The following is a 17,296-nucleotide window of genomic DNA, read 5'->3' on the forward strand; positions in this document are numbered from 1 at the left end:
CAAAGAGCAAACCCAGATTGAATATCAAAGACATCAAACCCAGCAACGACATCAAACCTAGAATCAAAGAGCAAACCCAGCAACAACATTTTCCTTTATTTGAAATTCAAATAAAAAACAAGCAAAATTTTTACTTTTTTTAGTTTTAAAGTGAACACCAGATTTTCACTACAAACACCAAACACAACAAATTTCAAAGCCACTCATACAAATTTTGCACAAGCATTTGCCAGACTTACCATTCCATCCGCAAATAAAAACCACAGTAGCAAAGCATTCAATCTATTCACCAAACAATCCTACGAGTCCCCTTCGGTCCGCATTGAGAGAAGGTGAGATCGAAGATTCACTATGGGGTTTCAATCTATAGAGCTTGAAGCTCTAGCCATGGAGGCTGAGAGGGCAAGTAAGATCGAGATTAGAGAAAAAGAGAGAATGGGCTTGGTTCAGATCTACTTTCACTTTGCCCATATTTGCCTTCACTTCGCTTAGATCTACCTTCGTCGTGCCTAGATCTACCTTTGTCGTGCTCTTGCCTAAATCTCCCTTTGCCATGGCCCGATTTGTCTTCTCTGTGCTCAAATCTCCCTTCATCGAGCTTAGATATGTCTTCGTCGAGCTCAAATTTGTCTTCGTCATGGTTGGATCTCCAAGAGTGAGAGATCTGACTCCATCTCTCTCTCTCTCTCTCTCTCTCTCTCTCTCTCTCTCTCTCTCTCTCTGAGTTTGTGCTCTAGAAGAATCGAAGAATGAAAAGTATTAGTGAAAAGTGAGGGTTTAAGAAGGAAGTTTAAACAGTTGGTTTGGATCTACGAGTTTTGGTATTTTTGTGCCAGTGTTCTTACGTTTAAAATTTGGGTTTCTGTTCTTTGGTGTTCTTGTGTTCTTTAGATTTTTTTTTTTTTTTTTTTTAAATTTTATTTGATGAGTGCTACAGTAAATTTTTAATAATATTTTAATCCCTCCGTTAGTCACTTCAGTTATTTCCATCTGTTGACTAACGGAAAGGACTAAAATAACACACATTAATTGGTTTAGGGACTAAAAGTGGTGAAATGGAAATGTAGGGACCAAAATAGAAATGACCCCAAAATGTAGGGACTAAAAGTGCATTTACGCCTCTAACTAATTATGGAAAAATATTAAAAATAAAACAAAGTCCTAATAAAACTAGGAAAGTGGTGTTTTTCAGCTGGAAATTTCGTGCATCAGATCTGGAGGCTTCCAAAAATAAACCACATCAGATATGCGTATTAGAATTTCAGGCAAAAGAACATTCCAGAACGTCAGCAGTGTGGGTGCAGCAACTTCAAGCCCGATTTCGACCTTGATTCAGCCTGTATCTTTCAAAACTCAAAACATGAAAGTTGTAGAGCTTTGTCTTGGCGTTCCATATCATCTTGAATCATCTCAATCGGAGCTTGGATGAGAGAGTTATGCCCAGATTACGAAGCGATGTCAAAGCTGTCCAGAATCGCCCAATTAGCTACGTTTTGCACTTAATGCCTCCATTTGCATCCTAAATCAAAATATAAGAATAATGAGTAAATTTAGGCACCAAATAAATATAGAAGACTAAACATTAAAGGAGAAAAATATGACATTTTGCATTCTCATCAATGAACATGTAGGCAAGTGTGCAACAAGGAAGCATGGAAGTAAAGAAAGCCAAATGGGTGGCATAAAGCAAGCAAGGCAAGCATATCAACATCACACGGAGCGAAGGAAGGTGTAAAGCAAGCACACCAACACCACAGAGGCGTATCTCATAGGTGGTCACATCCAAATAAACCCTAGGAGGGATAGATGTAACCACACAAGCACAAACCCACAAAGGACACAGAGTATGGAAAAGCCCAGATCTAGAGAGGCTAACGTGGATATAAAGCATAGAAGTAAGCATGCAAACATGGATATGCATAAAGGAAATGATCCAAACCCTTTAATATAGGCCTAGGTGTGAGGATGTAGGCCTAGACCACAGGATCTACATCTACACCCCACCGGTAGGGCCAAAACATAAGAAAGAGAGATATCAAGAGTCAAAAGGGCTAAAGTAGCACATGGCATAACAACCAACATAGATCTAAGCACACAAGCATGGCACGGAGCACATAAACACATAGATCTAAGCATAGCTAACATGTAGATTTAAGCATATGAACACAGATCTAAGAGCTAACATATAGATTTAAGCACAAATATGGCAAAGAACACAATAGGCATGTAGATCTAAGCATAAACATGGCGAAGAGCCTAAAATCATGTGGATCTAAGCACAAACATTAAATTTAGACGTATCCTAGCCTAAGAAGGCTAGGTCAACAATATCAAAGCGATAAATCATGGCAAAAAGCAAGTAGACATGTTAGGAAAAAGCAAATAAGGCATTTTATAAGCAAAAAGAAGTAAGGAAAAGTAATAAAGAGAAAGGGGTGTGGATTGTAGCTAAAAAGCTACATCCATGCCCCTAAACCTCAAATCCAAGATATGGAACCAAGGAGAGGAAGATTATGTGCAAGAACATTACCTTGAAGATTGCGAGAAAATGTGAGAATCTAAGGTGTTCTAAGGTGTTTTGATGTTGATAGGCCAAAAACGAATTGACCCCTTGTGATAAATTAACCAATTAATTTAACCAAGTGAATTGATTAAGTTAATTAACATGCAAAAGCGTGGTAGCACAAACAAATCATCAATAAACTAATTATGCAGCGGAAAATAAATAACACGGTGATTTGTTTACGAATGGGGAAATCCTAACGGCAAAAACCCACCAGGTGATTTTCAGGTCACCACTCCCGAAACTCCACTATTATCACAACAAGCGGTTACAAGTAAAGGAATCCCAAGTACCTTACCAACCTACAGTTGAACCCTTACCCTAATACCCAATTGAACTTGTTTTGTAGTGACAGTTCCCTTTTTTGATGCATGGCTCCCAAGTACATGACTAACTAATTGTGCGGATCCCAATACGCGACTTCAATCACCAACTAAGAAGGTTGTTGGCTGCAAAGTTCTTTAGTTCATCCACACAATGAAGATCAAGAAGATGCTTGGTCACAAAACCCTACGGTGCACATACATAACAACTTCTTCAAGAGAAAGAGATGAACTAGGGCAAGAACTTCGTCTCCGGTCACAATTTGCTTGAACAGAGTTTGCTCAATACTTGTGCAACTTGTGAACTATTTGATGGCCCTAAAAACAATCCTTTTGTCTAGGGTTAGGAGAAAAGAAGGCCCAAAGACACATTCACGGATTCCAAGAAAATCAAATCAGAATTCTGAAATTCTTAAACCTCGACAGATAGGAGGTGTCGAGTAGCTGTCGAGCAGGTGTCGAGCACACGGGCTAAACAGCTTCCTTAAACCTCGACACATGCTAGCTGTCGAGCTTTAGTAACTCTGCACTTTTAGCTTGTTTTCTTGGACAGACTTGAAGGCTTTAACACTTGATCTTGAAACATGGTTTCTTGAAGTATTTAAACACATCCTAAATCTACCCAAATACAAGTAAAGTGCGTTTTGTCAAAGGATAAACCAATTACATAAAATCATGACATATATTCTTAACATGTGAAACACATATGTCCTAACAGATGTGTTTGGATGTGTTTAGAAAAGAAATAAGAAAGAGAGATTTTGCCCAAAACTGCTCAAAAAAATCCTTTTTTTTTTTTTTGGGGTGGTAAAATGAGGGGTTTAGAGGCTTTTATAGTGAAAAAGTGATCCTTTAGCTGCCAATGCACCTTGTAGGGCTATCGGCCAGCTTGCTGACATCAGCAATTCTGGCCTTATCCCGGTTCGACTTCGGATGCATATTTGAAGGCCTTCTAGGGATCAGATTGAGCTAATCTTGGTGAAAGCTCTAGATGTCTAGTTTTTAGAACACTAAAGAAATTGAAAATCCAATGGTCGAATCAAAAGTTATGGCCTTAGGAAGTGTACTAATGTGTTTTTTACGGTTTTCTGGATATCTCAACCGTTTTACACCGATTTTGACCCATGAATAGTGGTTGGAAAAGGAATTTGATAATATTTGCAATGGCATTGGTCCCAACCTGTTCTGGCAATCATATCAAAATTGGGGTTTCTGGTGCCCTCGGGAGTCAACCTTGGGTCAAACTTGGTCAAAGTTAACGAAAATCACCAAATAGCTCGGGTTTGATGTAGAAACATGAAAAATGTTATTTTGGGATGATTTTGAGCCAACTTTGACTTTTGGTCAACTAGGGTTGACTAGGGGCATTTTGGTCAATTTGATCTAAAATGGCACTTTGGTGCTTTGATGCTGCGTCAATCTAGATGTTTCCGTGGCCCTATGGAGAAAAGATAATATTTTTGAAATTTTCAGGATTTGGCATGCAAATTGAGGGCGAAAAAAATATGGTATCTACAGCTGCCTCATCTTTATCTAACATCTCGAGTGTAATGAGAGGTGTCAAATAAAGAACGTGATTCCGCATTTTGTTGCCCTTAAAATTACGTGTGGAAATACCCTATTCATGGATCGAGACCGGTTTTACCTGACACGGTTGAGCTGCTACATCTGATTCGGAAAAATTTTCTAACTTGGTCCTTGAAATTTGGGTAAGAAACTTTGGTCTTCTCTCTCTCTCTCTCTCTTTCTCTTTTTTGGGTCAAAGGTCAACGGTCAACGTTGACTAGGTCAATGCTGACCAGTGGCCCTTATAGGTGCGCCGGGCAACCCAGGTCGTACAAAGCCCTATAAATGGGTCCCAAAGCCTCTTTGTTTCCGTGGCCCCATGGAGAAAAGATAATATTTTTGAAATTTTCAGGATTTGGCATGCAAATTGAGGGCGAAAAAAATATGGTATCTACAGCTGCCTCATCTTTATCTAACATCTCGAGTGTAATGAGAGGTGTCAAATAAAGAACGTGATTCCGCATTTTGTTGCCCTTAAAATTACGTGTGGAAATACCCTATTCATGGATCGAGACCGGTTTTACCTGACACGGTTGAGCTGCTACATCTGATTCGGAAAAATTTTCTAACTTGGTCCTTGAAATTTGGGTAAGAAACTTTGGTCTTCTCTCTCTCTCTCTCTCTTTCTCTTTTTTGGGTCAAAGGTCAACGGTCAACGTTGACTAGGTCAATGCTGACCAGTGGCCCTTATAGGTGCGCCGGGCAACCCAGGTCGTACAAAGCCCTATAAATGGGTCCCAAAGCCTCATTTTGACCATTTTACTTCCATTTCTTTGAATTCTCACTTCTAAAAAGTTCTCTGGAGCAAGTCGCAGTCTAGCGAGTCTAGCTTTCAACTTCAGTCCATAGCTTCAGTCTCCAGTTCTGCACTTGAGATCAGTGTCTATTTTCTTTTTCTTTTTACTTTCTGCAAGTATGTTAGTGGCAAAGCAAGTAGGAAAGCATGCTAGTACTTATTTTATTTTTGGTACATTTTTTAAACATTTTTTTTGTCATTTATGACATGATGATGCTGGAAAAATAGATCTGCTCACATGTTTAAGTAGCGCAGGAAAACTTGCATATGTTGGATGCTATGAAAATACATGGAACTCTAACAAAATTAAAAGAAAAGCTAGGTAAAAATGAGAGACTATGCATGATAAGGATGGAAAATTTTAAGAGAATTGAAAATGTGAAAACAATGCGATTTTGAGTGCGAGTAGTTTTGGAAAACATAGGATTAAACAATCATGGCCGAATCTAAATCCTGCTGCGACTAAATGATCGTGGCCGAATTTGAATCTTGGAGAGAGGCCATTAGAATTAAATAGTCATGGCCAAATTTGAATCTCGGAGAGAGGCTGTTAGGATTAAACGGTCGTGGCTAAACTGAATCCTAGTGAGACTAAACGGCCATGGCTGAACCTGAATCTCGGAGAGAGGCTATTAGGATTAAACGGTCATGGCCGAATTTGAATCTTGTTGAGACTAATGGTTGTGGCTAAATCTGAATCTCAGAGAAGGGTTGTTAGGATTAAACGGTTTTGGCTAAATCTGAATCCTGCTGAGACTAATCAGTCATGGCTGAATCAGAATCTCGGAAAGAGGCTGTTAGGATTAAATGGTCGTGGCCAAATCTGAATCCTGCTGAGACTAAACGGTTGTGGCGGAATCTGAATCTTGGAGAGAGGCTGTTAGGATTAAACAGTGGTGGTTGAATCTGAAACTTGGTGAAACTAAACAGTCGTGGCCGAATCTGAATCTCAGAGAGAGGCTATTAGGATTAAATGGTTGTGGCCGAATCTGAATCTCGATGAGATTAAATAGTTGTAGCCGAATCTGAATCCTGGAAAGAGGTATTTTGAATTTTTGATGAAAAAGAGATATGATTAAACGATTACGGCCGAATTTGAATCCCAAGAGAGAGGTATTTTGAAAATTTTGATATTTTTGTGGAAAAAGAGATAAGATTAAACGGTCGCGGCTGCATTTGAATCTCAAGAGAGTGATTTTGAAAATTTTGATATTTTTGATGCAAAAGAGATAGGATTAAATGGTCGCAGCCGAATTTGAATCCCAAGAGAAAGGTATTTTGAAAATTTTGATATTTTTGGGGAAAAAGAGATAGGATTAAACGGTCATGGCCGAATTTGAATCCCAAGAGAGTGGTATTTTGAAATTTTTGATATTTTTAAGAAAACATAACATTTTGGAATGGACATGCATGGCATGTGTTAGGCAGTAGGATTAGGCATACTTACCTGTTTATTTGCATCACCAACTGATTTTTGGCTTACTAACCAATCTTGAATTTGCTTCTACATGTATGTCTTGACGAATGAGATCTAGCAGTTCTATTGAGAAGGCTCCTGCCATCGTTCCATCTCGAGCTGATTTGTCTAGCAATGACAAAGATACTGTCTCGATTAGTCTTTAGGTTGCGCGGACTCTTCAGAGGCACTTCGATTGAGGTGGTGATGACCCTACATCTTTTGGAGGCATTCATATAGTACACCATACTAGGAGTCGGTGTTCTGTGGAGATGGCTAGTGCCTCGTCTCAGTCCCGCACTGGTTCAAGAGGCAACTATAGACACCGCATTTTGTACCCCTTACGACTCGGACCTCTGTTCCCCATTGATGCTCAAACTCTAAGGCCTAAAGCTAGTTTAGAGCCTAATTAGATATCAAGTTGACTTAAGGAGTGTTAAAATGGAAAATATAATCTTTTGATTGAGAACAAATCTATTTTTTGAAATAAAATGACCAAAGTGGCCCTCGGCCTATGTATGTAGGTCGTAGCTTTCGAACGCAAGCCAAAGCATTCGTACGTAGGTACATTCCTATGTACGCAACTAGGGTTTCAAAAGCATAAGAAAGGCAAGTTTTCTACAATAATGCCTAAGGTTTGGAACGAATCTCACATCGTCTGAGAGTCGTTCCAAACCCCATTTTTTCAACTATAAAAAGTCTTACATGGAACATTTTCAAAACACACAGAAATCCCACTGGAAAAATCTAAGATTCACTAAAAAATAGTGAATTAAAAGGGAGTTTTTTACAAAACACCCTCAAGTCAATTTTATTTGATTAGGACATTTTTTGGCCCCAATCCTTTTAGTTCAACGTTGCTAATCACTTTCTTATTGGTTTGTGAATAGATTTGACTTAGGGGAATGGTCAAAATCATGCTTGGAAAGCTTTTGTTTAAGGTATTGAGTCTAATCCTTCTTTTTTATTTTTCTTCCTTTTTTGTTTTTCTTTTGTGTTTTACTCTTGTTTTTTTGCTTAGTTTATGTTTGTACATGTTTGTTTAGTTTGGCCATTTAGTTCTTTTAATATTTTTGTGTACATTAGGTTGTTAGTTTATTGTTTTAGAGTTCTACTCTATTTCTATGTTTTTGGGTTTTCTGGACAAGGATCTGCGTACGCATGATCTAGCCTATGAAAACAAGCTTGATTCTGCGTACATAGACCTATTCTAGCGTGCGTGATGTCGTTGTCCAGAAACCCTAAGGGCCCGTTTAGTAGTAGATTCCAAACATCGTTGTTTAAAATGATGTGAAAACTGTGGTTTAAAAAGTGTTATTGAAACACATGTTTTTAGTGTTCATAAAACAAAAAATGTGTTTGGTACCATGGTTTAAATGACATGTTTCAATGTTTGAAAAACATAAAATATGTGTTTGGTATGTGTGTGTTTGATTTTTAAAAAAGTTGACACCGTGGACAAAATAATATTTTTCATTTGAGGAGAGAGAAGAAATCCATTTTATACCGTTGCCCTTCTTTTCTCATCAGTGTTCCTTCTTTTTCCCTTCTCTTCCCTAAGAGCAAAAAACCAAACCCACACCGTTGCAATCCTCATCTCCATCGATGCAGTAGAAGACCCATGGTTGGGCTTCATGTTCCTCGGATCTCATCTCCACTGTCAGCACTCCAAGACCCAACAACGAATCAAGATTTGCTCGCCGTCAAAGCCAACGTAAAAAGGTTCCACTTCAACACCAACAACCCGCGGGCCTACTACAAATCCAGGTTCGAATCTCACTTTCACCTTGGTTGTTAATGGGTTTTTGTCTAATGATTGTTGTGTTCCTTCTTTATACACTTAATTGAAAAACTGTGGCAATTTAGTAAGAGGGGTTTTATGAGAGGGTTTGGATGAAAGGATAGAAATTTTCAATCCTTTCATGCCTCTCATTTCTAGTGTTCATCTGCACAAAGGGAATTTAGCTTGCAACCCCAATATTACTTAAGGAGAAGAAAAAAAAAAGTCTACAATGTCTAATTTTTTTTCTCAACTCCAATATTCCTGTAATTCACTGATCTTTAAGATTTAAATTTATTTTTATTAGGACATATGTGACTCAATGTTAGGAACATATGTCAATATTTTATGTAATTGGCTAATCATTTGACAAAACGCACTTTACTTGTAATTGGGTAGATTTAGGATGTGTTTTATACTTCAAGGAACAAGGTTTCAAGTTCAAGTGTTAAAGCCATGCAAGTCTGTCCAACAATCAAGTGAGAAAGTGCTGGATTTTAAAACTCGACAGCTAGCATCTATCGAGGTTTAAAAGCTGTTTTAGCTCGTGGCTCGACAGTTAGCTCGATAGATGACTATCTATCCAGGTTTATGAAACTCAGTTTTTCAGAGCTGTTTTTCATCCAATCTGTGAGTGTGTGTTTAGGCTTTCTTTTCTCACAATCCTAAACTTATATAAGGATTATTTTGAGGGCCGTCAAAGGTTACACAAGTTGCACGAGTGTGAAGCAAAGTCTTGTTCATGCAAATTGTGACAAGAGACAGAATTTGTTCTAGTTCATTTTTTTCTTGAAGAAGCTATTGTGTTTGTACACTATAGGGTTTTGTAACCAAGGAGCTTCTTGTACTTCATCGTGTGATGAACTGAAGAACTTTACAGCCAACATCTTTCTCAAGTTGGTAATCAAGTCGCGTACTAGGATCCGCGCATTTATTGGTTAGTCATGTACTGGGAGCCATGCATTGAAAATGAGAGATTGTCACTACATAATAAGTCCAATTGGGTATTGGGGTAAAGGTTCAACTGTAGGTTGGTATAAGGTACTAGGATTCTTTTACTTGTAACTGCTTGTTTTGATAATAGTGGATTCTTGGGAGTGGTGACTTTAAAATCACCCGGTGAGGTTTTTGTCGTGTAGGTTTTCCCTTAAAAAAAAAATCACCCATGTTAATTTAATTTCCACTGCATTTAGTTTAATTGGTGATTTGTTTGTACTGCCATGCATATTGTATGTCAATCTGATTAATTAATCAACTTGGCTAATTAATTAGTTAATCTATCACAATGAGTCTGTGATACCCCAATTTGATTGATTGTGTGATGTGTGTGGGTGTGTGATGAGTCCCACATCGAGTATTTACTGGGTTGAACTGGGTTTTATTAACAACTACAAGGAGCCTCAATTGTGACTAGTCCTTTTGAGGTATAACGTAGATGTGGCTAGCGCTTTTCCTTGGGTCGTTACATATGGTATCAGAGCTGGCCCGGTAATCCCATGTGGGCTCAAAGACACTACGCCACAAAATGGGCTCTAACAAGGATGTTAGGGATTTAAGTGGGGGAGATTGTGATACCCCAATTTGATTGATTGTGTGATGTGTGTAGGTGTGTGATGAGTCCCACATCGGGTATTTACTGGATTGAACTAAGCTTTATTAACAACTATAAGGAGCCTCAATTGTGACTAGTCCTTTTGAGGTATAGCGCAGATGTAGCTAGCACTTTTCCTTAGGTCGTTACAGAATCAATACATTCTTGGCCTGTCAAATGGTATTAGAGCAGGCACACTCTGATTAGGTGTTAATATTTGCTGTGTGATCCATTGACCCTTGTTTGTCATGAAAATATCCTCTACTGAAACTGCTAAGGAAGCATGGACCATTCTCCAGACAACCTATGAAGGAACCAAGGTTGTCAAGGATTCAAACCTTCAGAGGCTTACTACGAGCTTTGAAGAGATTAAGATGGAGGAGGATGAGTCATTTAATGAGTTCTATGCCAAGCTCAAGGACATAGTGAACTCAGCCTTTAATCTTGGGGAAACCATTCCTAAACCCAATATTGTCAGAAAGGTGCTTAGATCTCTACCCAAGAGATTTCATGCCAAGGTCACCGCAATTGAGGAATCGAAGGATATTGACAAAATTCTTTTGACAGAGTTGGTTGGTAATCTGCTGACCTATGAGTTGGGTTTGGCAAGGATCGGGAAATCAAGGAAGAGCAAGAGCATGGCATTGAAGGCCAAGAGTAGTGATATTGATAAGTCTTCAGACAATGAAGATCCTAAAATGAAGTCCTACATTACAAGGTAATTCAAGAAGTTCATGAAGAATGCCAATGGGAAGGGCTTCAACAAGGACCGTAGGCAATCCAGTTCCTCACAGTTTAAGAGCCAAGATAAAGGGAAGAAGGATGCTAGGGATGGCGGTCAGTACACTGTTCCCTCAGGACCAAAATGCTTTGGGTGTCAAGGTTTCGGTCACATGAACAAGAGTGCCCTACGTATCTCAAGATTATTGGGAAGAGTAAGGCACTTGCTGCTACGTTGAGTGACACTGAGCCTGATGATGATTCTGATAATGAGGATGATGGAATCCTAAATGCCTTCACTGCCACCATAAATCCTACTGAAGAGATTGCTGAAGATGTGATTGAAGAAGAGGAATTGGTGGAGTCTAAGTTTGAAAAGATGGATGAGCAAGATGACATCCACACAGCCTATGCAAAGTTATACAAAGTCTCAAAAAAGCATGAGAAGTTGTATAGGTTGGCCACCAAGAAGCTTAGTGAAATGGAACTTGAACGAGAAGAAATTTCCACTAAGTTTGATGAAGCAAATCAGATCATTGGAGCACTGAGATTTGAGAATAATTTCGTGGCTGAGAAGACCAAGAAACTTGAGGCAAAACTGTTCCAAGATAGAGCCTAGTTGGAAAGGACTTCAAGTGTAAAGCTCGATGAGATGCTTAGTCTACAGTAATTTGCTTCCGATCGAACCAGTTTAGCTTATGATTTCTTTTCTCCTAATATTACTACTTCTAGTACTACTGTTTTTGTTCCTCCTGCTAATAATACTGAAACTGAGAACAATGGTGTTAAAAATGAATTAGTTGGTGAGAACATAGACAAAGGTAAATCTATCTTAGGAGCAACCCCTAAGCAGGATAAGAAAGAAGTTAAAAACCCTAGGGCTAAGAAGGGAAATACTTAAAAGCCCAAACAGAAAAAGCAGCATTTTTGTCATCACCGTGGCACAGCTGGACATACTCGACCTAATTGCTATAAGTGGTTAGCCATTCAACAGAGCAACAGCATGATCACATCGGGAAACAAGAATCAGTTTCCATCCTCCTTTGCTCTTCTTGGAGATCTTCTCAAAGCCATCATGTTCCTTTCGAACTTGAACGGTTTTAATTCTTCCCCCTTACCACTGGATCAAAAGTCTGCTAAACGAAAAGGTTCTTCCAAGGTGTGGAAGGAAAAGGGCTCCAAGTGATTTGGTCACTTTTTCTCTCTCTTCGCTTCTTGTTTCTGTGTTTGCATTACTTGTTTATTTTGCTTTCATGTTTTGGGTCAGTCTAGTTTTATGCAATTGCTTTGTTTAACATGTTTTTGTCTGTTTACTTTTCAGTTTTGTTTTATTTTGTTTTTCATATTAAAAAAAATTAAAAAATCAGAAAAATACAAAAATAGTGTGTTTTGTGTACATTGGTACTTGTGTACCTTGGATGGCCATTGAAACAAATTTTTCTAAACTTTGTATCTTTTGTAACTTAGATGAGCATCTCTATGCATAACTAAGCAAGTGAGCTTTATGGCTCGTGTTTGTGATGAGTAAAATTAAGTAATCTCTTCTACTTAACACTTGTATCACTCTTTTTGACGGGAAGGACTAGGAAATCCTAAGAGAAAGGCATAAATAACCATCTCACCATTTAGCTTATGATTTCTTTTCTCCTAATATTGCTACTTCTAGTACTACTGTTTTTGTTCCTCCTGCTAATAATACTGAAACTGAGAACAATGATGTTAAAAATGAATTAGCTAGTGAGAACATAGACAAAGGTAAATCTATCTTAGGAGCAACCCTTAAGCAGGATAAGAAAGAAGTTAAAAACCCTAGGGCTAAGAAGGGAAATACTTAAAAGCCCAAACAGAAAAAGCAGCATTTCTGTCATCATCGTGGCACAGCTGGACATACTCGACCTAATTGCTATAAGTGATTAGCCACTCAACAGAGCAACAGCATGATCACATCGGGAAACAAGAATCAGTTTCCATCCTCCTTTGCTCTTCTTGGAGATCTTCTCAAAGCCATCATGTTCCTTTCGAACTTAAACGGTTTTAATTCTTCCCCCTTACCGCCGAATCAAAGGTCTGCTAAACAGAAAGGTTCTTCCAAGGTGTGGAAGGAAAAGGGCTCCAAGTGATTCTGTCACTTTTTCTCTCTCTCCGCTTCTTGTTTCTGTGTTTGCATTACTTGTTTATTTTGCTTTCATGTTTTGGGTCAGTCTAGTTTTATGCAATTGCTTTGTTTAACATGTTTTTGTCTGTTTACTTTTCAGTTTTGTTTTATTTTGTTTTTCATATTAAAAAAAAATTGAAAAATCAGAAAAATACAAAAAATAGTGTGTTTTGTGTACATTGGTACTTGTGTACCTTGGATGGCCATTGAAACAAATTTTTCTAAACTTTGTATCTTTTGTAACTTAGATGAGCATCTCTATGCATAACTAAGCAAGTGAGTTTTATGGCTCGTGTTTGTGATGAGTAAAATTAAGTAATCTCTTGTACTTAACACTTGTATCACTCTTTTTGACGAGAAGGACTAGGAAATCCTAAGAGAAAGGCATAAATAACCATCTCACCATTGTTGCCTGCTAATTATGAAATGACATTTGTATGCTTCGGCATAGCAAAAATGGAATGTCAAATTCTTAACATCATTGGGTATTTCTTTTTTATTTGTTATATGCCCATGCATGATTTGTTTAAAAGAAAATTATGCAAAGAAAAATAAAAGCAAAAAGATTAAAATGTTTTATATATGATTGCAAGTGTGTATTCTAGGAGATGTGGAAGTTATAGGATGTACCTCAAAAGTGATAGTCCTCATCAAACAGTTATGATTGTGTGTGAGTTAAAGTGGTTTTCTCATATCTCAAATCGTCATAACATGTAGACACTTATGCAATCTTGTAATGTTTTTCACACATAACATGCAATATTCTTTGCTACTTTTGATACATGTGCAGGTACAATGTGATTTGGCCATCACAAGGGATACATGTGTTAATGTATGCTCGCTAAACTGTCTTGACTTGTTTTTTAAATATAAAAGTGGTTAGACCTGTTTAGTTTGTGTGTGTGTGTTTTGGATCTATGTGCTTAACATTTTTGTTGAGAGATGATTTTGAGAGTCTAAAATGTTGTTTGGATCTCTGGTTGTAAAGCATGCTTGATTGCATTCATATTTGTGTTTTTCTCTTCTTTGAAAAACTATATTTTTTTAAGCAATCTCGATAGCTTCTCGATAGCTCTCGACAGATACGCTATCTATCGAGACCCTTCAGCTGCTTTTTATCATATTCTTGATAGCTCTCAATAGCTACTTCGATCCATCGAGAAACCTTTTGGATGCTCGATAGCTTCTCGATAGCTACCTCGATCCATCGAGATTTATTGCTGAGAAAACCTCTCATTAAATCCTCAATAGCTATCTCGATAGCTAAAAGGCACTTTTTAAATCTCGATAGCTCTCGATCCATCGAGGTTTATGATTTTTCTATATATAGGCGCCTTGCGATTTCAGCTTCATTTTCTCTCGATCTCTCTTGATCCTTTCAGTCTTTTCACCTCCCAAACTCCTCTAAATCACTCCAAACCTCTTCCCCAAGTGTTCTTCGGTCTCAAGATAATTTCTTCTCTCTGGTAAGACTCTTTCTCATTCATTTCTTCATGCATTTCATCTTTTGTGACCTAACTTTTGGGGTTTGTTGAAAAATTTGGGGTTTTTCAAAATTAAAGAGGCTTTTGCAAAATTTTTGGGATGAGTTTTGTTTATTTGCTTTTAAAACATCATGCATTGCATCACATGTGCATTATAACAATGTTTCATGCATTTAGATGTGTGTTTACCTTGTTGCAATGATTGTGTGCTGTTAGGTTTGGTTTAGGCTGAGCCCGTGATGTTTTTAAGTTTTCATGTCACATGTTCATGCATACGTACCTTCAAGTTTCTATATTCGTATATATACTATCTTGTTGGTGCTTTTCCTATTGTCTTTCTCTCTCTCTCTCTTTCTTGCGTTAGTTGCATCATGGCACCTAAACCTAAGTCTACTTCGTCCCAAAACCCTCTTCGTTCTAGGGTATCTACTTCTTCTTCTGATCCTACCCTTTCTTCTGTTCAGATCCGTGATGAGAGGACCTGTAAGGACTTCTCGAAGAACTTTTCTAGATGAGGTATTCATTCGGAATGCCAAGTCATCTTGTCAAATTTCTTTGACACTGACCTACCCACTGTCATCTACAGTAGGGGTTGGGAGTCACTATGTGGTGCCCCAGTCACTTGCCCTTCCGTGATTATACGGGAGTTTTACTCCAATATGCACGGATTTGATTCTTCAGTACCTCAGTTTTCTACTCGCGGTTGAGGTATGTGCATTGTGGTCACTCTGGATATCGTATCCGAGGTGCTCCATGTCCCGAGGGTAGTGCATCCTGACTACCTCGGTTGTAATCGTCTAAGGACTGTGTCCAAAGATGAGCTTATGTCTCTATTCTGTGAGACTCTGTCTTCTTGGGGTGATCATTAGAACACCCGTTGCTCGACCTTTGCTAAAGGTCCGAGATTTTTGAACATGGTGATGACATTTATCCTTCATCCTTTTTAACACTATAACACTATCACAAGCCTTATGCTTGCTTTTTGTTATCCTTCATTGAGGATCTTTCTATTGACTTCCCTTCTCACTTTATCTTTTCCCTTATAGATGTTTTCAGGGATACGGCGACCCGTGATAAGCTCATATTTCCTTCAGCTATCATGAGGATTCTTCGCCATTTTTCTATCTCCTTTCCTCTATCCGATCACTTCTTCGTCATGGGAGCCATTGATGCTGCTACTGTTAGACGGAGTGATGCTTTGCTTCGCCCGAGGTGGACACAGACCGAGACAGCAGCTCCTGCAGTTCCATCCACCTCCGCTCCTTTGTCTTTTGCGAGTGGAGTGACACTTGAGGCCATCATGACATAGCTTGCGCGCATGGATGCTCGCCTTGACACTCTCAGTGATGAGCTGTGTCAGGTGAACACCCATGTCGGCATATCGCACGACAACAGGCTGCTATGGGTGGTTTCACTGCTACTTCTTCACCTTCTCCACCGGCGTCCAAGGATGAGAGTGACGATGGCTCCAGTAGTGAGGATGCTAATGAGGACGATGGTGCTAGCTCGCCCAGTGATGATGAGATGTCTACTTGATATACTTACCCTTTGTCACTCATGACAAAAAGGGGGAATAGTTTTGAGATGAGAGTAGTCATACTCATAAGGAGAGAGTTAGTATAGGAGATTTTTTTTTTAGGGGGAGTGTCCATATTCTTTGAGGGATGTAGTGATGATCTTTTGTATCTTTTCTTTTCTGTCTCTTTTAGATACATTATTTCTTTGTATATTGGTCTTGTGACCACTTGACATACATTGTACTTATATTTGGTTTATATATAAATTGATGTATGTTCTTTCACCTATCTTTCCATGTGTTGTTTCTTTTCTTTCTTTATACACATGTTTCTTATATAATGCCTTAATGAGTTTTGTTTAAAGTGTTTCAGAAATACAGGTTGTCAAAGTCTGCTTGCCATAAACTCTCTTCTTGTAAAGTTTTTCAAGAGTTTGTGTTAGGATAGTTTTTATTGTATTCAACAAGTGAGTATGAGTTGAGTAATTTATGGCTTCTCTCATATGTTAATTTGTTTGTTGTGGTTTTGTCACAGATTACCAAAGGGAGAGATTGTTAGGACATATGTGATTCAATGTTAGGAACATATATCAATATTTTATGTAATTGGCTAATCCTTTGACAAATGCATTTTACTTGTAATTGGGTAGATCTAGGATGTGTCTAATACTTCAAGGAACAAAGTTTAGTTTAAGTATTAAAGCCATGCAAGTCTATCCAAGAATCAAGTGAAAAAGTGCTAGATTTTAAAGCTCGACAGCTAGCATCTATCGAGGTTTAAAAGCCGTTTTAGCCCTTGACTCGACAGCTAACTTGATAGATGACTATCTATCTAGGTTTATAAAACTCAGTTTTTCAGAGCTGTTTTTCATCCAATCCGTGAGTATGTGTTTAGACTTTCTTTTCTCACAACCCTAAACATATATAGGATTATTTTGAGGGCCGTCAAAGGTTACACAAGTTGCACAAGTGTGAAGCAAAGTCTTGTTCATGCAAATTGTGACCGGAGATAGAATTTGCCCTAGTTCATCTTTTTCTTGAAGAAGCTGCTGTATTTGTACACCGTAGGGTTTTGTAACCAAGGAGCTTCTTGTACTTCATCATGTGATGAAGTGAAGAACTTTGCAGCCAACATCTTTCTCAAGTTGGTGATCAAGTTGCGTACTGGGATCTGTGCATCTATTGGTTAGTCACGTATTGGGAGTCGTGCATTAAAAAGGAAAGATTGTCACTACAGAACAAGTCCAATTAGGTATTGGGGTAAGGGTTCAACTGTAGGTTGGTATAAAGTACTGGGATTCCTTTACTTGTAACCGCTTGTTTTGATAATAGTGGATTCTCAAGAG

This window comes from Quercus lobata, chromosome 4 (genome assembly GCF_001633185.2).
Source record: "Quercus lobata isolate SW786 chromosome 4, ValleyOak3.0 Primary Assembly, whole genome shotgun sequence".
NCBI lineage: Eukaryota > Viridiplantae > Streptophyta > Magnoliopsida > Fagales > Fagaceae > Quercus > Quercus lobata.